General features: G+C 36.3%; 1 pseudogene; it reads left to right on the forward strand.

Moving 5' to 3' along the window:
• Positions 1-22,232: 22,232 nt before the first annotated feature.
• LOC123576159 lies at positions 22,233-23,166 on the forward strand (annotated as a pseudogene).
• The last annotated feature ends 1,960 nt before the right edge of the window (positions 23,167-25,126 follow it).

A 25,126-nucleotide genomic window follows, 5' to 3' on the forward strand; every position in this document is an offset into this window, starting at 1 on the left:
TACATATGATGGGGTTCAGAAAATATTATCTCAAAATATGTTACCTTGGCGTACTGAATATTTCAGGCTGACATATTTCCATGACTTTCCACCCTTCATCAGACCTAGCATAAAACCTCTTTGGTTCTTCTTTTCCTTATGAGGGCTACCATGTCATGTAAAACTTAATGTAAAGTGAATTTGCATAGCTTCCTCTTGTTAATCTGTCTGTCTTTTGTTACATGGGCCCTAGCCAAGAACTATCCCAAACAGGTAAGGGATATTTTCTCTCTTGCTAGTTGGAATAATAAAATGATTCTGAAAATCAAATACAATTACAAATAGTCTGAGTTATTTTTAACAGTGCTCCTGAAATTATTCTCACTGGTTCACAGAGTGCATATTTATAAGTCTGGCCTCAGAATTCCACGTTTTAACTGAGGCGCAGATGGCATTTAATCATGGTTATTCTGACATTCATGCTACTATTATACGAGGAGTATATTTAGAATTCAATTAAGGAAAAAAAAATAGAACATTATTTTCTCTATTGTTTTAGTCTCCCTAAGAATCAATTTTACTGAATTTCTTTTCCTTGGTGCCATCAGTCTACTTTACCAGAGATAAATCTATAAATGCATTTTTGAACTTACTTTAACAATTCGGTTCAAATTGTTTAATATATTACAGAGTGTTCACTACAAGAGTTCTTGGGACAAATTTCTCTCTCATCTTAGTACTAGGTATATGATTCTTCTATGGAACATCTGGCTTGCTTTTATCTTAAGTGTACTATAAATAAACAACATAATCATATTCTACTGTTTTCATTGGCTGCTGAAAAGCTTAGAACTAAACATGTTACATTCTTCAAGCAAGTGTATCGGAATTAATAGCATCTGTTTAATGTTCCAATAGCCCTCCTAGTTTCACCTTGCTTCCGTTTCCCCCATGACTCCACTTAAAGATATGTATTCATTATAGAAAGACCATTTTTGCAAATAGTCTTAAGCATTATACTGTGAATTCAGTGAGGTGTTATTACATGAGCAGCCTTATAGCCAAAGATGTGAAAATCAGAGAGAAGAGAAATGCAGAAGATTTTAGTCTAATTTTAACCATCTTTTGTTCATAACCAGCTGAGCTTTAAAAGACAATGAATGTTGAAATTTCTCAAGAAAAGGAGTTTAATTGAATAGTTGGTTTCAAATGGCTGTTTTATATTACAACTTGGACATTTAAAAAAAATCTGCCAGCAGCAAAGCAAGAGCAGCTTGGTACAAATACAATGTCGTATTTTTTGTTTGTTTATTTTAATTTAGTATAATATTCCTCATAAAGCCTTCACCACATGTGTATCTGGCATATGGACTAGAGGATTTATCTGTGCTTCAGGCCAAAAGAAAAAGAGGAGGGAGACTGCTGTGAAGTTTAGTACAAACAGAAATAATGAAAGTTAAGATGTGATCCAAGGTTAAAATCAAGCTAGAGATTATGGCATCAGGTATTCTGAAGTTTTATGGGCTTCAGAGGCCCTCAGGTTTTGAGAAGTGTTACTTAAACTCTCAAATATGTCCTGGGTTTTCTTATCTGTAGAGTTGAATATAAATATATAAAGCATGTAGCACAATGCCAGACACACAGCATTTAGGAAATCTCATTCTTATCCTGTCCTCACTTTTTTGTTCTTACTCTCGATTCACAACAGTGCCTTTCTCAGTGTATTCTCCAGAAGTTTTTTAAATGACCAATGCCTGGCCAGGTGAAGCCAAATCTCTCTTGGTGGAGTCTGCAGACCTGCAATCTTAGAGCTTTTCAGGTGATTCTATTTCTATTCTATCCAGTCATTATTTCTGAATTGGCCTTACAAAGCATCTGGAAAAGTGTTTGACATTTGATATAATTTGAGTCTGAATATCTACCGAATGAACCTAGGAATCTGAGCATATCAGAATATTTAGCGTAGGATAGAGTTCAGGAAGAATGACTATAGTCATTTGAGCTGAGAATGCTTCAATGATTCACTGGTTATTTTGAGTTGATATGAGAATGGACTCTCTTAGGAAGAGTGTAGGCTTCTTCCTAACTATCTATTCCTATCTATTTCCACACTTCCAGCCCTCTGCATTTATGATTTTCCTAAACCAATGCAGAGAATCACAAATGATTTTTTGTTGTCAGATTAAATATTTTCTTTTCAATCTCTCAGAATCACTCGGCTCAGTCAGTCACCTTCCCTTTTGCAAGGATTCATCTACTTTTGCTTCTGGTGAAACCATTCTCCCCTAGTTTTCTTCCTACCTCACTGGCTATTTCTTTTGAGTGACCTTTGCTAGATTGTTCTTATTTTCCTTACTACCCAAACATTGGATGCCCCAGGGATCAGTGATCTCTGATCACTTCTCTTTCTTATTTTAATTCACTCTGCAGCAGATTTCAACCAGCTAAATGACCTTAAATACCATATCTATTCTGAAAACTCTCAAGTATATATCTTCAGCCATGTCATTTCCCTTACATTCACGCTCACATTTCAAAGTCACTATTTTCTATATCCTCTTGAATGTCTCATAGGTATCTTACACCCAATATGTTCAAGACCCAAATCCTGAGCTCCTCATCCAAATTTGTTCTTCTAGTGTTGCTGGTTAGTATTGCTGTGACCAATTTTTTCAGGTCTAAAACACTGGCAGCCATCCTGGATTCTTTTCTTTCTCACTCCATATGTACAATACCTTCAAGCCCTATTATAGCTATTTCAAAATTAATTCTAGAATTGGATTATTTTTTATTACTTCCATCTTAGACCAATCCTCCACCATACCTCAAGTGAACTGGTGCCACAGCCTTTCCCAAAACTTACCAGAGTAGAAGGTCCTGCATTGTCCGCTATGCATAGCTTTCTCCTCAATTTCATCTTCTAACACATTCCCCATGGTCATGGAACCCTGGGTGCTCTCTCCCTTACCATCCCCTGATCTTTCTAAAACATGTACTCCCACTTTGGCATCCACCATTCTCATTGCTTGGAACACTCCTCCCATATGTGTCTATGTGATTGCTCATTCACTTCTTTTGGACCTCTGCTCAGAAGTCACTTTCTCAGAGAGGCCTACCTTGATTCTCAGATCAAGCTCTATCTCCTTATCCTGCTTTCAGTATCTTTATAGGACTTACCTAGATGGTGTTTTGTTATGTAAGTATGCTTATTTATTTGTTTCATTTTTGCTTCTGACCAACTCAACAGAATGTAGGATACATAAACTCAGAGACTTTGGCTGCTTGTTTCTTTACTTATAATCTCAACACCGAGAATAGTCTTGGCATATAGTGGGCATTTAATAATTATTTTCTTTGCTAAAAGACTATACGTCAGAGTGGCATCATTTTATGATTCTTCCATGGTTGAAATAATTCATTTATTAGGATTATATGCTGTTTGCTCTGATTCTCTCGCTTGAGAGATACCACATTACCATCTCATAGCACAATCTCTCCAGTTCTATTTAGAGCAGGCAGCTTTGACAACATGTGCTGAAATTTCTCAAGTTTAATAAACTTTCCATTTAATTTTTGCCCATTGTTTGACTCCCTTTTATTTGCTCTCCTTTCTTATTTTTAAAGTTACTGAACTTATATTTTATATTTATGGATTTTAGAAGTGTCTTGTGTTTTAAGTTTATTTATTTTGAGAGAGACAGAGACAGCATCTGTGGGGAGGGGCAGAGAGAAGGAGACACAGAATCTGAAGCAAGCTCCAGGCTCTGAACTGTCAGCACAGAGCCTAATGTGGGGATCGAACCCATGAACCACGAGATCATGACCTGAGCTTAAGTCTGACGCTCAACCAATTGAGCCACCCAGGCACCCCAGAAGTGACTTTAATGAAGAAATATCATTTACATCTGTGTGTGTGTATGTATGTGTGTGCATGTACCTATAGCTTGTGTGGCTAATGCCACAGATGGTTATGCCCCAGCATTTGAGGTAGAATGTAATAGTTCATTTTGTAGGAAATTATTTACAAGGATTCATTGTTGCTCAATTTATCTATTAGAGAGGTCACATTTTTATTGTCTTAAAAAATCTAATTTTCTATTTCTAAATCTCTTAAATTCAGGGTACATTTAACTTTGTAACAAAACCGAGGCTTTATGAGATGTTTTTCTGCTCTTTATTCTGCTGATGAGTATAGAATGTCAAACATTGTTGTAATTTAAAGTGGTATTTATTTTTAGTAATATAAGCTCATGCTGAGAATATTCAAATGCCTTCCTCTGAACATAATTAACATGGCAAGTTAGATTTAAAATAACAATAATAAAATAGAAGTCGTGAAACCAAATAATCAGAAAACTCTCCAATACTGTCTGAATTAACATTTTTCAATGGTCAAGTCTCTTGCAATACAAGCAACATTATTTTAGCCGTTCATATTTTAAGATTATTATACAAAGGAGGGTTACAATAATCATGTTTCACTCTTCTGTGTAATAATGTACAGATACTTCTTTGGCTGCAGTGAAAGGGTTTTCCTGATACAATATTGCATCAGCAGAGCTATGACAAAAATCAAGCCAATGAATCAGCTTCACATCAATTCTGTTTTCTTTCATGAGATTAGAGGAATAGAAGATGAGAGGTCAATTTTCTTTCCTACTCTTAATTCAGAAATCCATTCACCGGAATGCCTCATGTCACGATTAATATTCTGACACCATCATTCTTTCAGTGGAAAGCAAATTTAGCAGTCTAAACTGGTTCTCATCCCCTTTCATCTACGGTCATGTCTGAACTTCTGCATGCTACTTGCCAACACATACTTCAGATAATTGCTGTACCATGAAACTCCCTCAAAGTATAAGAAATCATGGAGAGTTATAGGGATTAATAATTATTTTACCAATTTTAAAAGAGTGAAACCAGTTTAGTAAACATATTAAAAAAGAAAGAAGATAGCATCTTTTTGACACCATTCCTATTTTTGACATATAAGCCTTGTGCCTACATTCTAATTTTACTGATGTAGCAAATTGACATCTCGTCTATTTTTAATAATCACCTTTGTTTCTCTATGTGTCTGGAGATTCATAAAATGATTTAGAGATGCAAGTAACTCAGAGATCACTTTCTTAAACTTATTTGTTTTATAGGTGCTGGCCTGGTGGTATTATGTGTAACCATTCATGCATTTGCATAGTCTCAGACTTCAAGTACAATTCAAGCTGATAAATGGCCATCCTGCTGGCAAAAGGAACCTGTAATGTTCCAGGACAGTTTATCCCATCAATGAGCAGTCCTAGTCATCAAAACGGTCTATGGTAAACTCAAGTAGGCCTTTAGTTTCAAGTTATTTATCCCACTCTTATCTAGGGGAACAGAATATTTTCTATTAGCATTCCTATTTGCAGGATGATCCTTGAATATTTGTAGACCTTTCTTAGCTCTCTTCTCATTCTTCTCTTTTCCAAAGTACACACATCCAGGCTCTCAAGCACTTAAAAAAATTTTTTTAACATTTATTCATCTTTGAGAAACAGAGAGAGACAGAATGTGAGCAGGGGAGGGGAAGATAAGAGAGAAGACACAGAATTAGAAGCAGGCTCCAGGCTTTGGACTGTCAGCACAGAGCCAGGCAAGGGGCTTAAATCCATGAGCTCTGAGATCATGACCTGAGCCAAAGTGGGAAGTCTGACCAACTGAGCTACCTAGGCACCCCTCAAGCACTTTTCATGAAACAATCTTACATCATTTAAGTCCCACCAGCTTTTCATATCTTCCGCAAATCAAAGCAGCTGAAAGTGAACACAGCCCTCTGACTTGCAACTCATACACATTAAATCTTAATCTCAGTTAAGGTATTTGGTACCTAACTAGTGCTTCTTGGATATTCTGACTTGCAATTCATAAACATTACGTCTGAAACTCAGTTAAGGTATTTGGTACCTAACTAGTGCTTCTCGGATATGTGAAGCTCAGTCTCTCCTAGTTCCAACCTTAACGTTACCTGTTGTGATTTGTCATCCTCTTTTTTTTTTTCTTCCTCCCTCCTTCCTTCCCCATTCCCTTCCTCCACCTCTCTCTCTCTCTCTCTCTCTCTCTGTCAGATTACAGATTCTGGAATTGTGCCTTCTGTAAAGAACAGCGAAGAGTCCAAGATTTTGCTGTACTCCCAGCTAACACAGCAGCCTGCCACAATCAGAACCAAAGGACTTTTCCACTAGGAGAAAAACACAAGAGCCAGAGGACCAGCATGTGCACCAGTTTCTGCAGTCCCAGCTCCTACGGAGGGTGGGGGATGCTTGTATGCACAGCAGGTTCCAGTCCAGAAGACAAGGCCTGAGTTTAGGAAATCTGAATCTTTTATAACAGGCAATAAACCTGTCTGTCCTTTGCATTGCAGGAGGACGTAAGCTTTATTTTAGTAGGCAATGAAAAACAAACAAACAAACAAACAAACAAACAACAAAAAACCTGACCTTTGCTCTGGAGAAAGTCACTTCTGCCTATTTTCCAAGGCTGTTCAACATGCAAAATCTTTGAAAAAATAGTCTGGAATGAAGGCAGGCAGCATGTTTGTTTATAATACACACAAAATTGCAGAAGACTCAACTACTTTTAAAATATATTGGTATTACTTCTATAGGTTGTTCTTTTTTATTAAATCTGGAAAATTTCAGCCACATTTCTTCAAACATATTTCTTCTATCCTATTTTCTCACTTTTCCCTTTCTGAGATTAAAATTACATGTGTGTTAGACTCTGTCCCACTGATCATTAAAGCTCTTTGACTTTTTTTTTCCCCCTCTCTGTGCTTCAGCTTTGATTATTTCAGTTAACCTGACTTTCAGTTTACTAATCCTTTCTTGTGGGATATCCAATGTGTTTTTAATCTCATCTAGTGAATTTTTTTCCAGATATTTTATTTTTACGTTCTAAGATTTCCTTTTGATTCCCTTTTATACTTTGGTAATTTTACATGAAATTCACCATTTTTTATTCCATTATTTCCTGCTTTTTCCTGTAGACTATTAAACTTATTTTACAGTTTTTGTCAAGACCTGTTTAATTTGTGGGTCTGTTTTCTTGGACTGGTCTTTTTTGATTATTGATTACATTTTCTCTTTATTCTTACCTCTACTACTTTTTATTTTTATTTTTTTAATGTTTATTTATTTATTTTGAGAGAGAGAAAGAGAGAGAGTGCACACAAGCCGGGGAGGGGCAGACCTAAAGACCCAGAGAGAAAATCCCAAGCAGGCTCCATGCTGTCAGCACAGAGCCCAGTGCAGGGCTCAGTCTCCTGTACCCTGAGATCTGACCTGAGCCCAAATTAAGAGTCAGACGCTCAACGGACTGAGCCATTCAGTTGCCCCGCTATTAGTTTTTAATTGTATGCAGGATGATATCTTATAATATGATACCCTGAATTTTTTTTAATCTACCACTGAAGACTGTTGAATTTTGTGGTAATGGGCAGTGAAATAACCAGATTATCTTGAATTTGTGGCTACTTGGTTTGATACTTTGTAGTGTGAATCTATTTAGATTTTTTTGCTTTGTCCTAAGGATAATATCTTAAAAGAGGGTCTAGCTCTCCTGGAAAGGCAATGGAAAGTTCTAGGTATTTGACAAATTGTCAAGACTCTATATTGTCAAGGCACAACTCTAGGCTGCGTTGGGTAGTAGCTGAAATCACTGCTCAGGTTTTCTCTCTCTGCTCCTCAGAATCTTGTCTGCAGTTCTAGAGTTAAAGATCTAAGGGAATTTATATGAATACTCTTTGGCATATACATTGGAATATCTCACATCCATATGCGTCTTTCATTTCCAAGTTTCTCTTAATGTCTCATATTTCTCAGGCCAATAAGACTGTAATTTTCTGTTTGTGATCTGCCCAGTAGGAACTGAGAAGTGCCCTGGGAGAAGAGGGGAAGCTGTGTAAATGAAGATCTCACCCTGGTGTTAACCTTTCAGTTCAAGAGAGTCAAATTCTCTGTTTTGTCTGCCTGCATTTCCTCACTCTTCAATATTTTTAAATGGAATTTTTTGTATTTCCCGAAGAATTGGTAATGTTTTCTGCGAAGGGATTAATTTGTTACAAGTTACTCTGCCAGTACTGGAATCAGCTCTGTAATTTTTAGCTGTGTGATTGTGGGAAAGTTGATTTCTTAAAAAAGCTGTGCTTTTTTCATCTTTATTTTTTTTAACTTAAAAAAATTTTTTTAATGTTTATTTATTTTTGAGAGAGAGAGAGAAAGAGACAGAGCATGAGCAGGGAGGGACAGAGAGAGAGAGAGAGAGAGAGAGAGAGACAAAATCCAAAGTAGGCTCCAGGCTCCAAGCTGTCAGCACAGAGCCTGGCGTGGGGCTCGAACTCAGGGACTGGACCGCGAGATCATGACCTGAGCTGAAGTCCGACACCCAACTGACTGGGCCACTCAGGCTCCCTTCTGCTTTGTTATCTTTAAATTAGGGATGTTAAGAATTTATACTACCTAAGCATGTTATGACAATCTATTGTCAACATTAATGTAAAGCACTGAAAATGAAGATTGGTGAATTGTAAGAACACACAAACTTTACTCCTAGGCTTACAATAGGAATATCTTTCACAAAAACTCTCAAGACTGATACTCTTAGGTTAGCAATAAAAGAAAAAACACCTATTTTTATTGATTTTGGAGTCTCTTTCTTGATTGCAAACTTTCTAAAATTTGACTCTTTTTATATGATAAAGAGAATTATTCAATTTCTGCCACTAAAATGTTTATTAAAGAGATAAATTAAAAAATTACCACACAGTAGATGTTGAACTATTTTTCTCTGAAAAATAGTAAAAGTTATACATACTAAATCTGCATCTAGTAAGCAAATATTCATAGGTCAGTCTGCTATAATTTGAGATGAGAAACATGAAATAGTCCATATACACTTTTTGGCTCTATCTCCTTGAAACTTCCATTAAAGAATAACTAACTGGGGCGCCTAGGTGGCTCAGTCGGTTGAGCGTCCAACTTCGGCTCAGGTCATGATCTCACGGTCCGTGAGTTCAAGCCCCGTGTCTGGCTCTGGGCTGATGGCTCAGAGCCTGGAGCCTGCTTCCGATTCTGTGTCTCCCTCTCTCTCTGCCCCTCCCCCGTTCATGCTCTGTCTCTCTTAGTCTCAAAAATAAATAAACGTTAAAAAAAATTAAAAAAAAAATAACTAAATAATAACCATATAAAAATCACTTTGTTAGCACTTGATACCAGTCTTATATATGTACATATACCCAGAAACACATAGACACAAAAACTCACAATTAGCATTATTGTGGTGTTCTTTGAAAGCCTATAATCCTGGAGTTGTAGATAATGCTAACTGTGTCTGAGTAAATTGCTGAGTCAGTATGAAAGACTTTCTCCTTTTTTAGCTCATTTTCTCAATACCCCCCATCTCCTTTTCAGCTATGTTCAGCCAGACTAAAATATTTCATGGCCAGCATAACCAGAACTGAGGCAGACCCTGAAATGATGTGGCCTCAAGCCCGAGAGAATGCCAGGGAATCTACAAACAACTAGAAGAGGCAAGGGGTGGACTCTTCCCTAGAGTTCCTGGAGTGAGTGTGACCCTGCCAACTACCTTAATTTCTGATTTGTAGCCTCCAGAACGGTGAGAGAATACATTTCTGTTATTTTAAGCTACCAAATTTGTGGTTATTTGTTAAGACAGCCTCTAAAAACAAATTCCATACCTCCATTAACATATTGGCTTCTCACATGTAAGAGCTATCCCCTTTCCACCAGTTTCTTTTCTGCAACTCAATGTAGTTCTAAGTATATAATATACTTTTATTAAAGTGAATAGTTTCTTTGTTAAAACATTGCTTTTCTATAGTGATAGTATGGTTATTTATAATCCATTTTATAACACATAGCATAAAAAAACATCATTTCTAGGGATACAAATATACACTGTGCATCACGACTAAAAATATCTTCCTTGGGCTGCGACAATATTTATTACTCATTTTGAAATTGTATAAATGGCAGTGTAGCACCATTTGTATCATTTACACTATGTCATAGTGAGAAAATTTCTCAGTATTGTTTTTTTCTTGAATTTATCATGATCCTCTGTGAAGATTGTCAGTTATTTATATGAACCCTTAACAGATGAGAAATGTTAATACAATGGACTTTTCTTAAGAAACATTTAAGTATTTTATGCAACCGTTGTTACACTTGAGAATTCCCTCTCTGATTACCAGACTTCAAAAATGAAAGAACAAACTGAAATAATGTGTCTTTGCTCATTACTATTGAAAGACTCAGGCTGCTAAATAATGTTTTGCTGAACACAAATAGTTTTTTACCTGCTAGATGTTTTGCTTTTCAATCCCTTTACCTTTACAATATTTTCCACAATGTGACAATTCATAACTTTCAAAATATTGTCTAAACACACATCTTTTAACAACCTCTTAAATATCTTCTTAGCTATAATCTGATTTGAGCCAAACGTGGAACTGTAACTGATAGTTATAACTGACTTTATAGGGAGCCAGAGATTCCGGAATTATAAACAATGATATATTCATTGTATTTCTGAAGAGTGCACAATTTATAATTCTTTCCAATCATTTAAACCACTATCACCTATAATATAATATAGAGTATTTTTTTAATTATAGAATTCAGTTTTTTATTTCATTATTATTTTTAATGTTTATTTATTTTGAGAGAGAGAGAGAGAGAGACTATGAATGGGGGACGGGAAGAGAGAGAAGGAGAGGGAGAGAGAGAATCCCAAGTAGGTTCCATGCCGTCAGCATAAAACCCAACATTGGGCTTGATCTCATGAACTGTGAGATCATGATCTGAGCCAAAATCAAGAGTCAGACACTTAACACGCTGAGCCACCTAGGCGCCTGAAGTCAGAGTTTTTATATAAATTGTATTATTTTCATGTTCAGAAAAATGCAAGAAATATTATTTATCAAGTTACTAATTAATATCTATTTTAAGAATAATTATAGTAATAAGCTTACACATTTTAAAAATATGTGCTAACCAGTTAAGTTTAAGGGCAGTAGCTGAAGTTCGACTAAGTCTCATGAGTTTGTTTCATAAACAATGTGATAATTATATCCTTATTGATTTTTTACTTTTCTAATTTTAGATGAGACTATTAAAAAATGCTAACAGACTATTATAAAGTAATTATGCTTTGTTGGAAAACTAAGATATTTAAAAATTATAATTTCTTATACAAAATCAGAAAATCTAAACTATAAACACCTCACAAAAGAAATTTTTGCAGATGACATATATTGTGTTTGTATTTGGAGGTGTTCTTCTCGAAGTGCTTGCGGTGATTAATTTTTAACTCATTCCTCTGCAGAACCTTAACTTTTTCCACCAAAGAATTTATCAAATTTGTATTGATACTTACATTTTAGCTCACATTACACAATCTAACTAAATACTGATTCTAATATTTAGAGTAAATACTCATGTGATGCTTATAATATGCAGGGTTCTTTTGTAAGATCTTTTAATACATTAATCCATTTAATCACCTCACGATTCTATCAGGTGGCAATTTTATCATTCACAATTTTATACATAAGGCACAGAGTTTAAGAAATGTATCCAGGGATGCCTGGGTGGCTCAGTCGGCTAAGTGTCTGACTTCGGCTCAGGTCATGTCCTCACAGTTTGTGAGTTCGAGTCCTGCAAAGGGCTCTGTGCTAAGAGCTCAGAGCCTGGAGCCTGCTTCAGATTCTGTGTCTCCCTTTCTCTGCCCCTTCCCCACTCATGCTCTTTGTCTCACTTTCTCTCAAAAGTAAATAGAAACATTATTATAAAAAAGGAAATGTATCTCAAATATGGAATTAACAACTCAGGAAATCTTGTTTCAGAAGATGTGCTAACTATCCTTTTACCATACCTCTCTACAAAAATAATAACCACTAACAAAAAAATATCAAGGGAAAATATAATAAATTATTTAAACTTAAAAAGCAAAAAAAAAATCCAACATGTCAAACATACTATCTTGAGAAGAACATAATGCAACATTTCTCACTGACCTTCCTGATTTTATAAAAATAATTACTTTCCTGGGGCACTTGGGTGCTTCAGTCTGTTAATTGGCCGACACTTCATTTAGGCTCAGGTCATGATCTCACACTTCGTGAGTCAGAGTCCTGCGTTGGGCTCTGTGCTGACAGCACAGAGTCTGCTTGGGATTCTCTCTTTCCCTCTCTCTACCCTTCCCATGCTTTTTTCTCTCTGTCTCTCTCAAAATAATTAAATAAAAAACTTATTACTTTTCTTAAAATTTCTCCTCCAGGGATGCTTTCCTGTTACTATGCTTTCCTTCAGACCATTCCTCTGATATTTCCTCTATCACCAGTTCCTATAAGCCTAAATCTCATCTCATCCCATGGCATTCCAATTTTGCTGGTAAGAAATCTTTCCTTTCAGATCTTCAGGAGAAGGGAGAAGGGATCCTAATTCTAAGTATTATATCACTGTCATTTATATACCAAATTACATACCACAACAAATGTCCTGATGTCTTCACCAAAATGATATCTACCTTCTGTTAAGACAGGTATGGATTATTTTGCCTCTTCTCTTATCCATTCCCTGTTTAGGTATAGTCATTAGTTTCTGTATCTCAGTTTCCTCGAGCCTCCCATATCTAGCAGCCCAAACAACTATAGTACATTTATTTTTTAAATGTTTATGTGTTTATTTTGAGAGAGACAGACAGAGAAAGAGAGAGAGAGAGAGAGAGAGAGAGAGAGAGAGAGAGAGAGAAAGCAAGCAGGGGAGGGGCAGAGAGGGAGAGAGAGATCCCAAGCAGGCTCCTCACTGTCAGCATGGAGCTCAATGTGGGGCTGGAACCTACTAACCTTGAAATCATGACCTGAGCAGAAAGGAAGAGTCAGATGCTTAACTGCTTACGACTGAGTCATCCAGGTGCCCAGCAAGTGTAGCACATTGAAATGAATGTGTTTAATATGAAATACAGTATATCAAACTCTCACAGAGAATATACTATATTGCTGAATCATTTGAGCAACATTTCAGTGCCAATTTAGAAGAAAGCAATTTACACAGTTGGATCAAAATAATTTTAAAAATTTAGAATTGATAAGATTGAGGAGTGTTACAGACTCCACTTATAACCTAACCATAAATATTTCCTTTGTCTTAAATGTGTCTGCTGTATTAGGATTCAAAATAAGATGCAATGCTGTAGATGGTCTGGAATTTCCAATTTGTAGAGGAAAGGAGAAAACCTTACTAATCAGTAAAATTCCCACCATGTATGTATTACTGTCAATTTGTGAATAACAGTTAATGTATTACTGTTAATTTGTAATTATGACATAATTTTTCAGGTTGCATAAATATATATATAGGAGATATTTTAAAAGGACATTTATACCAGCTTAAAGTGCTTTTAAGAATATATTAATATAATTAATATAATTATTTTAAAAGGACATTTATACCAGCTTAAAGTGCTTTTAAGAATATATTAATATAATTAATATAATATATAATAATATAATTAAATATTTGGTATGTTTTCATGTAGGTCAGTAAAAACAAATATTTTTAAAATATTAATAAACAATAAAATATTTTTAAAATGTATTTTGAAAGTTATGTGCACTTTGGAAGTAAACCTGGAAAGAATCTTGACAAATCCTAGGGAGGCTACAAAAAAGAAAAGTAGAACAATAATAGAGGGCTTAGCAAAAGTTACCAGCTGACAATTTGACTTTTAAGCTTTCTTATTCAAGGAAAACCCAATTAAAACTTTCCTGGGGTGGTGTGGTTCAAAATGATGGTGTAGGAAAATCCTGAACTCACCTCCTCCCACAGACACACCAAATATACAGCTACATATGGAATAACTCCCTCAGGAAAAGACCTAAAAACTAGCTGAAACTCTCCTCCATAACAAAGGATAAAAGGGCCACATCAACATGGGCAGGACAGGCAAAGATGAAGTCTTGCAGTTTCCCAGTCTTGCCAAAAATCCCCTCCCCTCAGCATGGCAAACCTCAATTGGCAGGGATCTCATAAGCAGGAGCTCATCCCTGAGAAGTGTGGGATTCATGCTCTACATCAGGCACCTCAACTCTCAGGACCTGCAACAAAGAGACAAGCCTCCAAAATACCTAGTTTTGAAAAACAACAGTCCAGGAAACCCAAAGGTCTGTGGGGAACCGAAATTACACTCCTATGCAGACTCACTCAGCCTGGGGCCTAGAGGATATTATGGTAAATGATAAGTCTGATAGAGAAAGACAATACCATATGATTTCACTTGTATGTGAAATCTAGAAAAACCAAAAAAAAAAAAAAAAAACAAAAAAAAAAACAAAACACAAAGGAACAAAACAAAACTCAGACACAAAGAACAGAAAGATGGTTGCTAGAAGGGAGTGGTGTTGTGGAGCGGGTGAAATAGGTGAAGGGGGCAAGAAATACCAACTTCCAATTATAAAATTAATAAGCCAAGAGGATGTAATGTACAGCATGGTGACCATAATCAATAATATCGTGGTGCGTTCTTGAAAGCTGCCAGAGAGTAAATCCTAACAGCTCTCATCACAAGGAAAAAAATTTTGTGACTTTGTGTGGTAACAGAAGTTAACTGGATTGTTATTGTATGTAATTACGTCACAGTATATACAAGTATTGAATTATTATGCTGTACACATGAAATTCATATAATGTTTTATGTCAATTATACCTCAATAAAAAACAAATAAATAAGATACAAGTGCAAGCCAGGACAAACAACAACAACAAAACTCTTATGCCTTCACAAAGTGATTTTCATTTACTTTAAATCAATGAAAACTTCATGTAGCCCCAGTTTAGAGCTGGTCTTCCAATGCATGAAGAGTCTCCACCAGAGTAGCCCATTCATCTACGTCCTTTTCCTCTTAATGAAGTTGCACGGAGTATCAACAGCAGCTAACGGCTGCTGTGGCCCCAAACTTTGTATCTGTCCATACTGTAGATCTGCAATAAAACTTTCAAACTATACATGGATCATGATCAGCAATCCCAAAATATTTAAGAAGTTTGTTAAATTGCTTTAAAATGTCTGATTTGCAGCTTTTTTTTTTTTTTTTGAACTGAATTTGCAACTTAGCACTATGAAAATGTTTCCATTTGGTCATCAGAGTAGCTAAAGCAGGGATAATTTGTACAGATTCCAAAGATGATAATTAAGGTTATTACAGTGATAACCCCCAGCATATTTGTAGACTTCCTAGGCAGCACTAATAACCAGCTCATCGTCTTTAATTAAAATGGTAGTCATTTTGTTTTCTAAATATAAAATTGGATCCCATTTTATTGTCAGTGGAATGGCATTTTTACTACAGTAGACATTTTATTTCAGTTTTCATTTGACATTAGAACATTTTTTGCCTTATGTGATCCATATTATCAAACTAAATATAAAATAATATCATAATGCCTATAGTAACCAGTAAAAGATCATAATACATTTATACGAGGCAGTTGGCTTTTTAAATAGAATCATGACTTGTAATTTTATGTGTTTTTCATAAACAGAAAGAGTACAGACATGACTCTTGCAAATTTTAAATAAGTAAATGATCTATAAAACAATGTAATTGAATCCATGCAATAACCATGATTCCATTGTGTTTGTCATTATAGTTTTTCTTCCTCAATATTATCATTTCTAAATTGAAGAATCAGATTTCTAAAAATCTAAGAGCTACCTGAAGAACAGTAGATGTGTAAGCAACTTTACAGTTTAGGGAGAGACTGCTGGACCAAGCTTTCTAAACCCAAGACTTTCTTAGTGTGTATAAAATAGAGCAGATTAGGGGCATTCTCTGAACTACAGAGTAGAGCTTGATTTAAAAAAAAAATCGAGGATTTTACAAATGATAAATGTTTTGCTTGCTTGACAAAATTTCCTGAAGATTAGAGCAGTTTCATATTGTGCTTCATCAAATCCTATCATTCTCATTCAAACTAAATGTGCAATTGCAATCATTCCTCATTTTCCCCTTAACAATTGAAGGGCTAAAAGTTTGGAATACTTTATTTCAGAAAACTAACCACCATTAAAATTACTCTTATTAGCATTTTCATTTTAAGGCCACAGTATTCCTTTGGTTTCATTTTTCTATTCAAAATGTTTGAATAGAAAATATTGAAATGTTAAAGAAAATGGCAATTTATGGCCAATAATAATATTCTTTCATATTTAATATCCTATAGTTCATTGAAATGGGGTTAGTTCAGTTCAGTTTTCTTTAACTATATGACTTCAATTGTTACATTGATTTTCTGGGTTTTTTTTTTTTGTTTGTTTGTTTTGTTTTGTTTTTTACAAAATAAACAACTTGAGTTAAATGTTATTATCATGCAATAATTTATATTTTCATTTTGGTATATAGTATTTTTTGATACTTTACATTGTGACTGACTAATCATTAATATAAACAAGAAGTATCAGGCTGCGTGCCTGGTACCAAGAATTTGAACAGAAGAGATGTCTTGGTTTCAGTCTCTCTCTTCTTCTTTCCTACAGGCAGAAATAACAGGCTGAGGTGGGAGAGATGCAGGATAGAAGGTGTGTGTGTGTGTGTGTGTGTGTGTGTGTGTGTGTGTATAGGCATACACATGTGTGTGTATAAGGGTATACACACATGCACATAAACTTATACACACAACATACAGTACATACATGGTAATGGGTACTGATATATGAGCCCCATTACAGTGGTTCACATATGCTAAAACAAAATAAATTTAGCCATGTGAATACTTGGGAGACTATAGTTTCAGGACAAGCATCCGAGCAAGGAATTAGCTTGGCTTTTATATGAAACAAAAGGAAGTCAGAGTAGCTGGAAGAGAGTGAGCATGTTTGGACCAGGGAGGTGAGGGCAGAGAGGTTCAGAAGGGCTGGATGAGATGGGAGTAAGTAAACCATGTTGTAAGGGAGATCAGTGATCAGTTTGCACACACTGAGACTAGCAAACACATAAAAAACAAAAACAAAAATACCTTTTTTGGAAAACTTTAAGAAGAGAAGTAGTGAAATAGAAATTGTCCTACCAAAGTTGGCTATGGCTCCCAGAGATCGGGAGAAGTGAAAGTGGAAGCAGATTGATAATCACAAAGCTATTGTAAAAGTCCAGGGTGAAACCATGCTGTCTTTTGAAGATGGTGACACTTGGGCTTGAGAAATGTAGGCAGTGATTCAGGTGCCCTGAACAGAGAGGAAGGAAATCTCTATAACATTGAAACACCGGTAACTACATTTCTGAGAGCAAGTGTTATATTTCTAGCTAGGTCTTATAATTTTTTCCCTAAATCAGATTATACTGACAGTCAGAGATGGGACCTAAAGATCATTATCTTACTATATTAAAATCTCGCTCCATGAATGAACTCTACAACAGATAGTGTATAGATAATGTATCAAATACATTCATGCATACTATCATTGTATATCCTGTAATTTTCTTTTGATAGATAGGAGTACTCAAGCTTTCAATTCTTAGGAGCTTTCTTAGTATTAAAAAATATTGACATCCCCAGAGAGATTGTTCTTTATGTATACTATGTCTATTTGCTTTTGAAAGTAGAAATTAAAATGCGGAATTTAAAGACATTCATTAACTAATTTCAAGATAAAAATAAACTCATCATATATTATCCACAAATCAAAATAGAGAAGAGTCCCATTGTTTTACATTTTTGCAAACCTCTCAAAGACTAGTCTACTGTAATGCCCGAAGTTCCTAAACCTCCCACAAAAGACCACCAGAGTCGTGAGTCAAAGCCAAGCGGCAAGGGGCGTTTATTGCAGGTTCGAACCTGGACCTCTGCGCACTCGTTGCCGGTGACGCTAAGAGGCCTCGATCAGAGTTGGTATAGGGTTTTTATAGACAGGGACAAACAGCATAGGTGAGGTTTCAAATTATGAGGGGCCTGATTAGTCGATTTTAAAGTACGGACATTTGTGGTTTTCTGATTGGGCGTCCTTTGTCTGTCCTTTGGCGGGAAGGCTTTGTCCGTTACTTGTGGTGGGAGGGAAAAAAGGGGGAAGGGGATAGGTGAGGAATGTGCTAAGCAAGCAGGTTTACAGAAGCGAGAAACGCCGGTTAGTTTATGTACAACCACTCATTCCATTACATTTAGGAAGGTTTACAACCCATTCTACTACACAGCGGGTTACATTCAGGAAAGGTCTCACAATGCTCATAGCAAACAGCAAGCAAAACAGACTTCTCAGCAATTGTATTTCTTATCAAAGATCCATAATACGCGGAAAAAGAGAACCTAGCTTTAAACTAAGGTAGGGCTGTCATTTGGATTGTTCCTTTCACTACTACAAGATAAATGAATTCTCATATCTATTTCTGCATTCAGTCAGTTGTGGTACGTTGTTTTGGCTGAAGCGAATGAAGAAAATCTAGCATCACAAGAAATATGTGAATATACATATTTGATACCACACCAAATTTTGACAGATGGTAGTTTCTTTAAGATTACTTGCATATGGAATACGAAACAATGTCCATTAATTTTTGTAGTTTCTTACGTTATAATCCATTGACCTGTCTTCCGCTTTGACTGCATCTCTATCCATTTGTGATGTTACAACATTAAAGCCAATAGGAAAATATTGGTTCATTGAGGTATGAAGAAATACCAAACACTGATATATGTCTTTATATAATATCAAATAATACATTTGTTACTATTATCACCAGATTTATTAACAAAGACTTTATTGGCAAGCTGTGAAGTTTTCAATGATAGATTTAAGTTTTTGAAAATTCTCCTTTTTAAAGTTTATTTATTCATTTTGAGAGTTAGCACGAGTTGGGGAGGGGCAGAGAGAGAGAGGGAGAGAGAGAGGATCCCAAACAGTCTCTGCACTGTCAGCACACAGCCTGATGTGGGGCTCAAACTTGCCACTTGTGAGGTCATGACCTGAGCCCAAATCAAAAGCTGGACGTTTAACCAACTGAGCCATCCAGGCGCCCCTAATTTTTCACAATTCTAATATTTGGTTAAAATCAAATTTTATTATCCACAGCAAATAGTATCATTTGTTTTTCTTGAAGAGACAAGTCCATTTCTTCACTTTTGAAGACAATGTCTATAAGGTATGCAAATCTGAATTACTATAGTGCATCTGCTAAAACTTCTTTCTAGTGTAATGGCTTCCATAAAAACAAAACAAAATAAAACAAAACCTAATTTAGCTTACAAGTGTCACAATAGCCCCCTCCCCCAGCACACAGGTGTTTTCCTTAGCAACAGTCATATACTTAGGCAGCAGAGGCTTTATGGATACTTTTCATTTCCTCACGTAGAATACTGAAAAACATGTACTCTAGGGTCAAAATTTAATCAAATGAATTATTTGCACTGCTTCATCAAGGGCACTGTTAAGTGAAGCCTTTATTCCTTTACTGTAAATTCGTGGTGGTAAAAATATAATGAATACTAGTGCAGTTTAGTGCCACTGCTTTAATTCATGCCAAGGTGCCATACTTTTTATTGAAAATTGCTTTTGCAATACCAGTGCAGATTTCACCCCAGAAAAATGCTTTTGGTTCTTACAAAAAAAAATATTTTTTAATTTGTTGATCTCCTGAAAGGGTCTTAGGGATGCCCAGAAGTTCATAGAAGTCACTTTGAAGACCACTGCAATTGCATGATTAAATTATGTTATGCATTTAAATGTGAATAATTTTGTTTGGAATTTATTAATTTTTACTTATTATATTGAAGAATTGAAGAGGCTCAGATTACTTTCAACCTCGCAGAAGCCTTCACCAGATGGAGGAGAACAAAGTACACCCAGGTACATGTGAATAGGGCTGACTGAATTGAAGGCATAAACAGTTAAGTTGGGTCAACTTTTCAGCCTTTATATATTTAAGACCACAAACTATTCAGTCAGCGGTCCAACTATGCCTTTACTTTAACACTCTGTCTAATAGGAAGAGAAGTATCAAAAGACATAGTTGACTAATAAGATCTTTTTCTAAAGCTGTGGAAGTAACTTCTTACCTCCCCTGTCATTTTCTGACTCCAAAATCACAGTCTATTGTATATTTCCATGACCGAGATGACAAATTTAGGATGTTATGGGCCAAATGGTGTTCCCCCTTCCAAATTCATATGTTGATGTCCTAACCTCTAGTACTTCAGAATGTGACTGTGTTTATACATAGGGTCTTTAAAAAGGAAAATTAAGCTAACATGAGGTCTTTAGGGTTGGTCCCTAATTCAATATAGTTGGTATCCTTATAAGAGGAAGAGATTAGAATACTGACATTCACAGAAGGGAGGATCATATGAGAACATCAGAAGATGGACATGTACACACCAAAAAGGGAGGCCTGATAGGAGACCAACCTTGATGACTCCTCGATCCCAGGTTTCTAGCCTGCAGAACTGTGTAAAAAATAATCTCTTAAGTCCCCATTCTGTGGTCCTTTCTCATCGCAGCTCTTTCAGACAAATCAAATGCATTTGAAAAGTAACTGCTTCTAAAGCCAACTCAGGAATGTTATATTTAGTTGATAAAATTATATACTTGAAATTTCTACTTTCATTGGCTCGGGATGTAAATATATCCACAATCAATGTACACACGCAAAAAATTCCAGCATAAATCCCTTTAAGATCTGATATTTTTAAAAGGGGAAATACAACACATGTCAAATTGGGTTCTATTATTTTGTAAAATGTAAATTTTAAACAATTACAAGGGGCAAAGAAATGTAGTGTAGTTCTTTGCTCAGAAAGGAGAAAACTGAATATAGAGAATCTAATCATTCTCTGTTCTAGTTCTTGATAGTTGTCAATGGTCTCATACTATATTTTACACACATCAACTCAGTTAATCCTCAAAACCACCTAGAAGCACTATTATTATTATTCCATTTTATTAAAAAGGAATATGAGACTCAGAAAGATTACACAGTTGCTCAAATCACAGAAATTATAAAAAGCTGAGACTTGAAAACAATTTTTCTAATGTCATAGCCAAGACTTACACATTAAAATTCTGAAAGAAGATGACAAATAACATGAATGATAATTAATCAAAGATAAGCAACATAGTGATATTCGTTATTTGTGGGCTTTTCATTTTGTTAACAATTCTTCTTTCAATTTTAACATCTCTTTTAAAAAATTTAGAAGTCAGAGAATATTAGAAATAACAGGGCAATGAATATTTACTTTTATAATGGATATAGATTTACCAGGTGTTAATATTTTACTATATCTAATTTACCATTCTTTTTCTATGAAATTACAGCTAATTCTCAAATATTTATCAGAACTTGCACATCATCACTTTAAATCTACAAACTTAGAACTTATCTCCTAGCAATAAATCATCTAAAATCTATAATGCATCTAATATTGGTGTTCATTCAAACTCAACAATTGAATACTGGTAAAAACCATGTATTAAACAATGCATTAACCATATTCAAATTTTTCAGTTACTCCAAAAAATGTTTTTGTAGTGTCTTTTTTCAAGAACCATGAACTATTCAAGCAAAGTATAATGAACATTTATAATGCGATAATGGTTTGGGGTTTTTTTGGTCTCCTTTTTTTTTTAAGAGAGAGACAGAGAGAGAGCATGCACAGGGCAGGGGCAGAGGGAGAGAGAGAGGGAGAGAGAGAGAGAGAGAGAGAGAGAGAGAGAGAGAGAGAATTTCAGGCAGGCTCCATGTTCAAAGCAGAGTCCCAAGCTGGGCTCAGCTCAAAACTGTGAGATCATGACCTGAGCTGAAATCAAGTCTGAAGCTCAACCAACTGAGCCACCCAGGGACAAAGTTTTTGTTTGTGTGTTTGTTTTGTTTTTATCTCTTTAATCAAGATTTATTCTCCCACTTTTTACAGATATTATTTAACAAACAGACCAGGTTTTTGCTTTGGGATTCGTTTTGTGGTTCTTTGTTTTTCCAGAATTTCTTTCAATTTGAATTTGTCTCAATCTTTCCATCATAGCTAGTTTCAGGGGAAAATTTTTGGTCAGCAGGTCAGTAAATTCACTTAGGTGTGCCCTTCTTGGTGCATCACCTCAGGAGTCACATAATATCAGTGGCTCTGTTTTTATGTTGTTAAATTTGATCCTTTAAGGTGTAAACTGGCTGCCTTTATTTGCATGCATTCCCTTTCCTCCTCCTTCTTCAAGGCCTTTCTTTTGCAACTGTCGTTTTTCTTTCTTTCCTTCAAGGGCCTGTATTGTGGCAAGTTTGTAATGTTCCTCTTCAAGTGTAAAGATGTCTTCTGACCTTTATAGTTAAAAAGTAATCATTCAGAACCAGCGGTGGATCCTCGGATGCTGGGACCCCGGGTCCTGGCAGCAGGGTGGCCTACAGGCCCAGGGCAGGGATGTATGGCCTCTGGGTGGGAGCCAGCGCTACAGCCAAGAAGGAGCTTGCCGAGGTCAAGTGTAAGGAACGAAGGACTGTCTTGGCTGAGGACCATCTGGCCCAGATGCCAAAGCAGTTGGACGTGTTCAAGACCAACCAGGAGGAATTTGCCGGCAAACACAAGCAGGAGATCCTGGAGAAGCCTGAATTCCTGGCGCAGTTCCAGGACACGTGTGCGCTACTGGGGTGGATCCTCTGGCCTCCGGAAAAGGATTTTGTCTGAGATGCTAGGCAGGGGAGATTTCTATCATGAGCTGGATGTCCAAATTATCGAAGTGTGCCTGGCCCTGAAGCACCGGAACGGAGGCCTGATGACTCTGGAGGAACTACATCACCGGGTATTAAAAGGAAGGAGCAAGAAGGCACAGGATGTCAGCCAAGAAGACCTCATCAGGGCCATCAAGAGACTGAACGCACCCGTTTCCGCATCATCCCTGTGTGCCTACCTCTTTTGGTCTGTTCCAGCTGAGCCCAGTACGGATCACACTGTAGTGCTGCGGCTGGCAGAGAAAAATGGCCACATGACTGTCAGCGCTCTCAAAGCCAGTCTTCTATGGGAGACGGAGCAAGCATAGCAATGCTGAACACCCTGGCTGGACCCGCAGGCCCCGGAGAAGCTCACTATTGGCTGCCAGCCCTCTTCACTGACCTGGGCTCCTAGATTACAGCCAGAGGCCAGAGAAGTGCTCCCCTGAGGCTGGGAGTGCAGGAGGGGGTGGGGGCAACAGCAGGCAGGGAGAGGAGGGAGGAGCTTAAAACCTGAGACTTCCTAGGAAAGGAAAGGTGGAAGGGAAGGGGAGGCTAGGGGAGGGAAGGAAAAAGTAATCATTCAGGTAACACTTTGGCTGTTTGAGTATTTTGTCCCGTTGCCCCCCCTGCAGATACTTTTCACCAACTGATTTTAGTATTTGTTGGTGATTTTGTCTAAATCAGTTATTACAGAGAAAGGAGTAAAGTGATTTTCCGATTCTCTCCTTTCTGATTTTACTAGCTGGCATTCTCCTACAAAACTTTTTTTATCCTATTAAAGTCATATATATATATATATATATATATATATATATATATATATATATAGTTCAACCTATCCTTTGCTTTTGATTTTCAGTATAGTTTCTTTTAATTATTCACTGGGTCATTACTACCACGGTTGATGCTAAAAGTAATTTCAAATCCGCCAATGGAAGCAACTTCTGATAGGGTAACATCTGGTTTTTCTTGTTGTGGTGGTTGTGGTTGTTGTTCTTGTTCTTGTTATTTTTTTGAGGGCATTTGGAGGAATAAATCTATTTATTAAACGTAGTATGTGCCAGTTTCTTTGCATGTACATTCAATTCTCATAATAACCACAGGGAATAGGTAACATTATAATAGTCATATTACAGATGAAAACAACAACAAAAACAAAAACAAACAAAAGCCAAAAAAACAATGCCAGAGAGATAAAGAAACTTAGATAAGGTTATACAGAAATTTGGGCCTGGATCAATCTGGCTTTTTTCCATTTTACCACAAACCCCAGCCAAAGAGCTTATACTGCTTTTACCAAAGCCCTGAAGCTGTTTGTGGAAATCCTGGGTGTCAATATTGATAAGTTCTATGTGAATGAGTCAAGGATTACTCATAATGTAGAAACAAAGAAAGAAACAGTTTTCTGCTTCACATCTTGTTACCAGTAACGGTCTTTCCAAAACATAGCTGCATCCTGGTAGATGGAGAAATGTGGCTTCTGAAGCATTTCTTTCCTCTCCTCAATGTGACAGCACAATTATATACTAGATCTGTGTCTCATAGTGCTTATGATTTTTTATCTCTTAAAAATACTTTATTTTCCTCTGAGAGTGGGAGTTGTTTTTTAAAAATTATTTTTAGTGTTTATTTATTTTCGAAAGAGAGACAGAACATGAGTGTGGCGGGGGGGGGGGGGGCGGGAGGGGGGTGGCAGAGAGAGAGGGAGACACAGAATCTGAAGCAGGTTCCAGGCTCTGAGCTGTCAGCACAGTGCCTGACCCAGGGCTCCAACTCACAAACCATGAGATCATGACCTGAGCCAAAGTCAGACGCTTAACCCACTGAGCCACCCAGGCGCCCCAAGAATGGGAGGTTTTATATTTCCTATTTAATTGTCTTTCAGTTCACTAATCTTCTTTTCTGCGCCATGTAACTTCCAATAGACTCATCTATGGAGCTTTTAATTCTGGTTATTGTATCTTTCCATTCTAATTCTGTGGAAGAACTCTACATTTTCATTTGTAATTCATTTCATTTCATTTCATTTTATTTCATTTCATTTCATTTCATTCATTTTCATTTGTATCCCTTACGTCCCTTTATTTTCTTGAAAATATTAATCATATTTATAGTAAGATCATTGTCTATTAACTTCAGTATGTGGATCATCTATATGTCTGTTTCTAGTGTGTATTTGTGTGGTTGTGTATGCGTGTATATGTATTGGCCTTGGCTGTTTATTAATTGGCCTTCCTCTGCATGCTTGATTATTTATAATTAAATGCTGTGCATTTTTACTGAAAAAAAAAATGTATAGGCTCTGGATGATGTTATTTTCATTTTCCTTTAAGAGTCCATTCTTCCCTTTACTATGGAATGAGCTGTCATTTTAATTAGGTGTGACTGGTAGAAGGAGAGATGTTC

Source organism: Leopardus geoffroyi, chromosome C2 (genome assembly GCF_018350155.1).
Source record: "Leopardus geoffroyi isolate Oge1 chromosome C2, O.geoffroyi_Oge1_pat1.0, whole genome shotgun sequence".
Lineage (NCBI taxonomy): Eukaryota > Metazoa > Chordata > Mammalia > Carnivora > Felidae > Leopardus > Leopardus geoffroyi.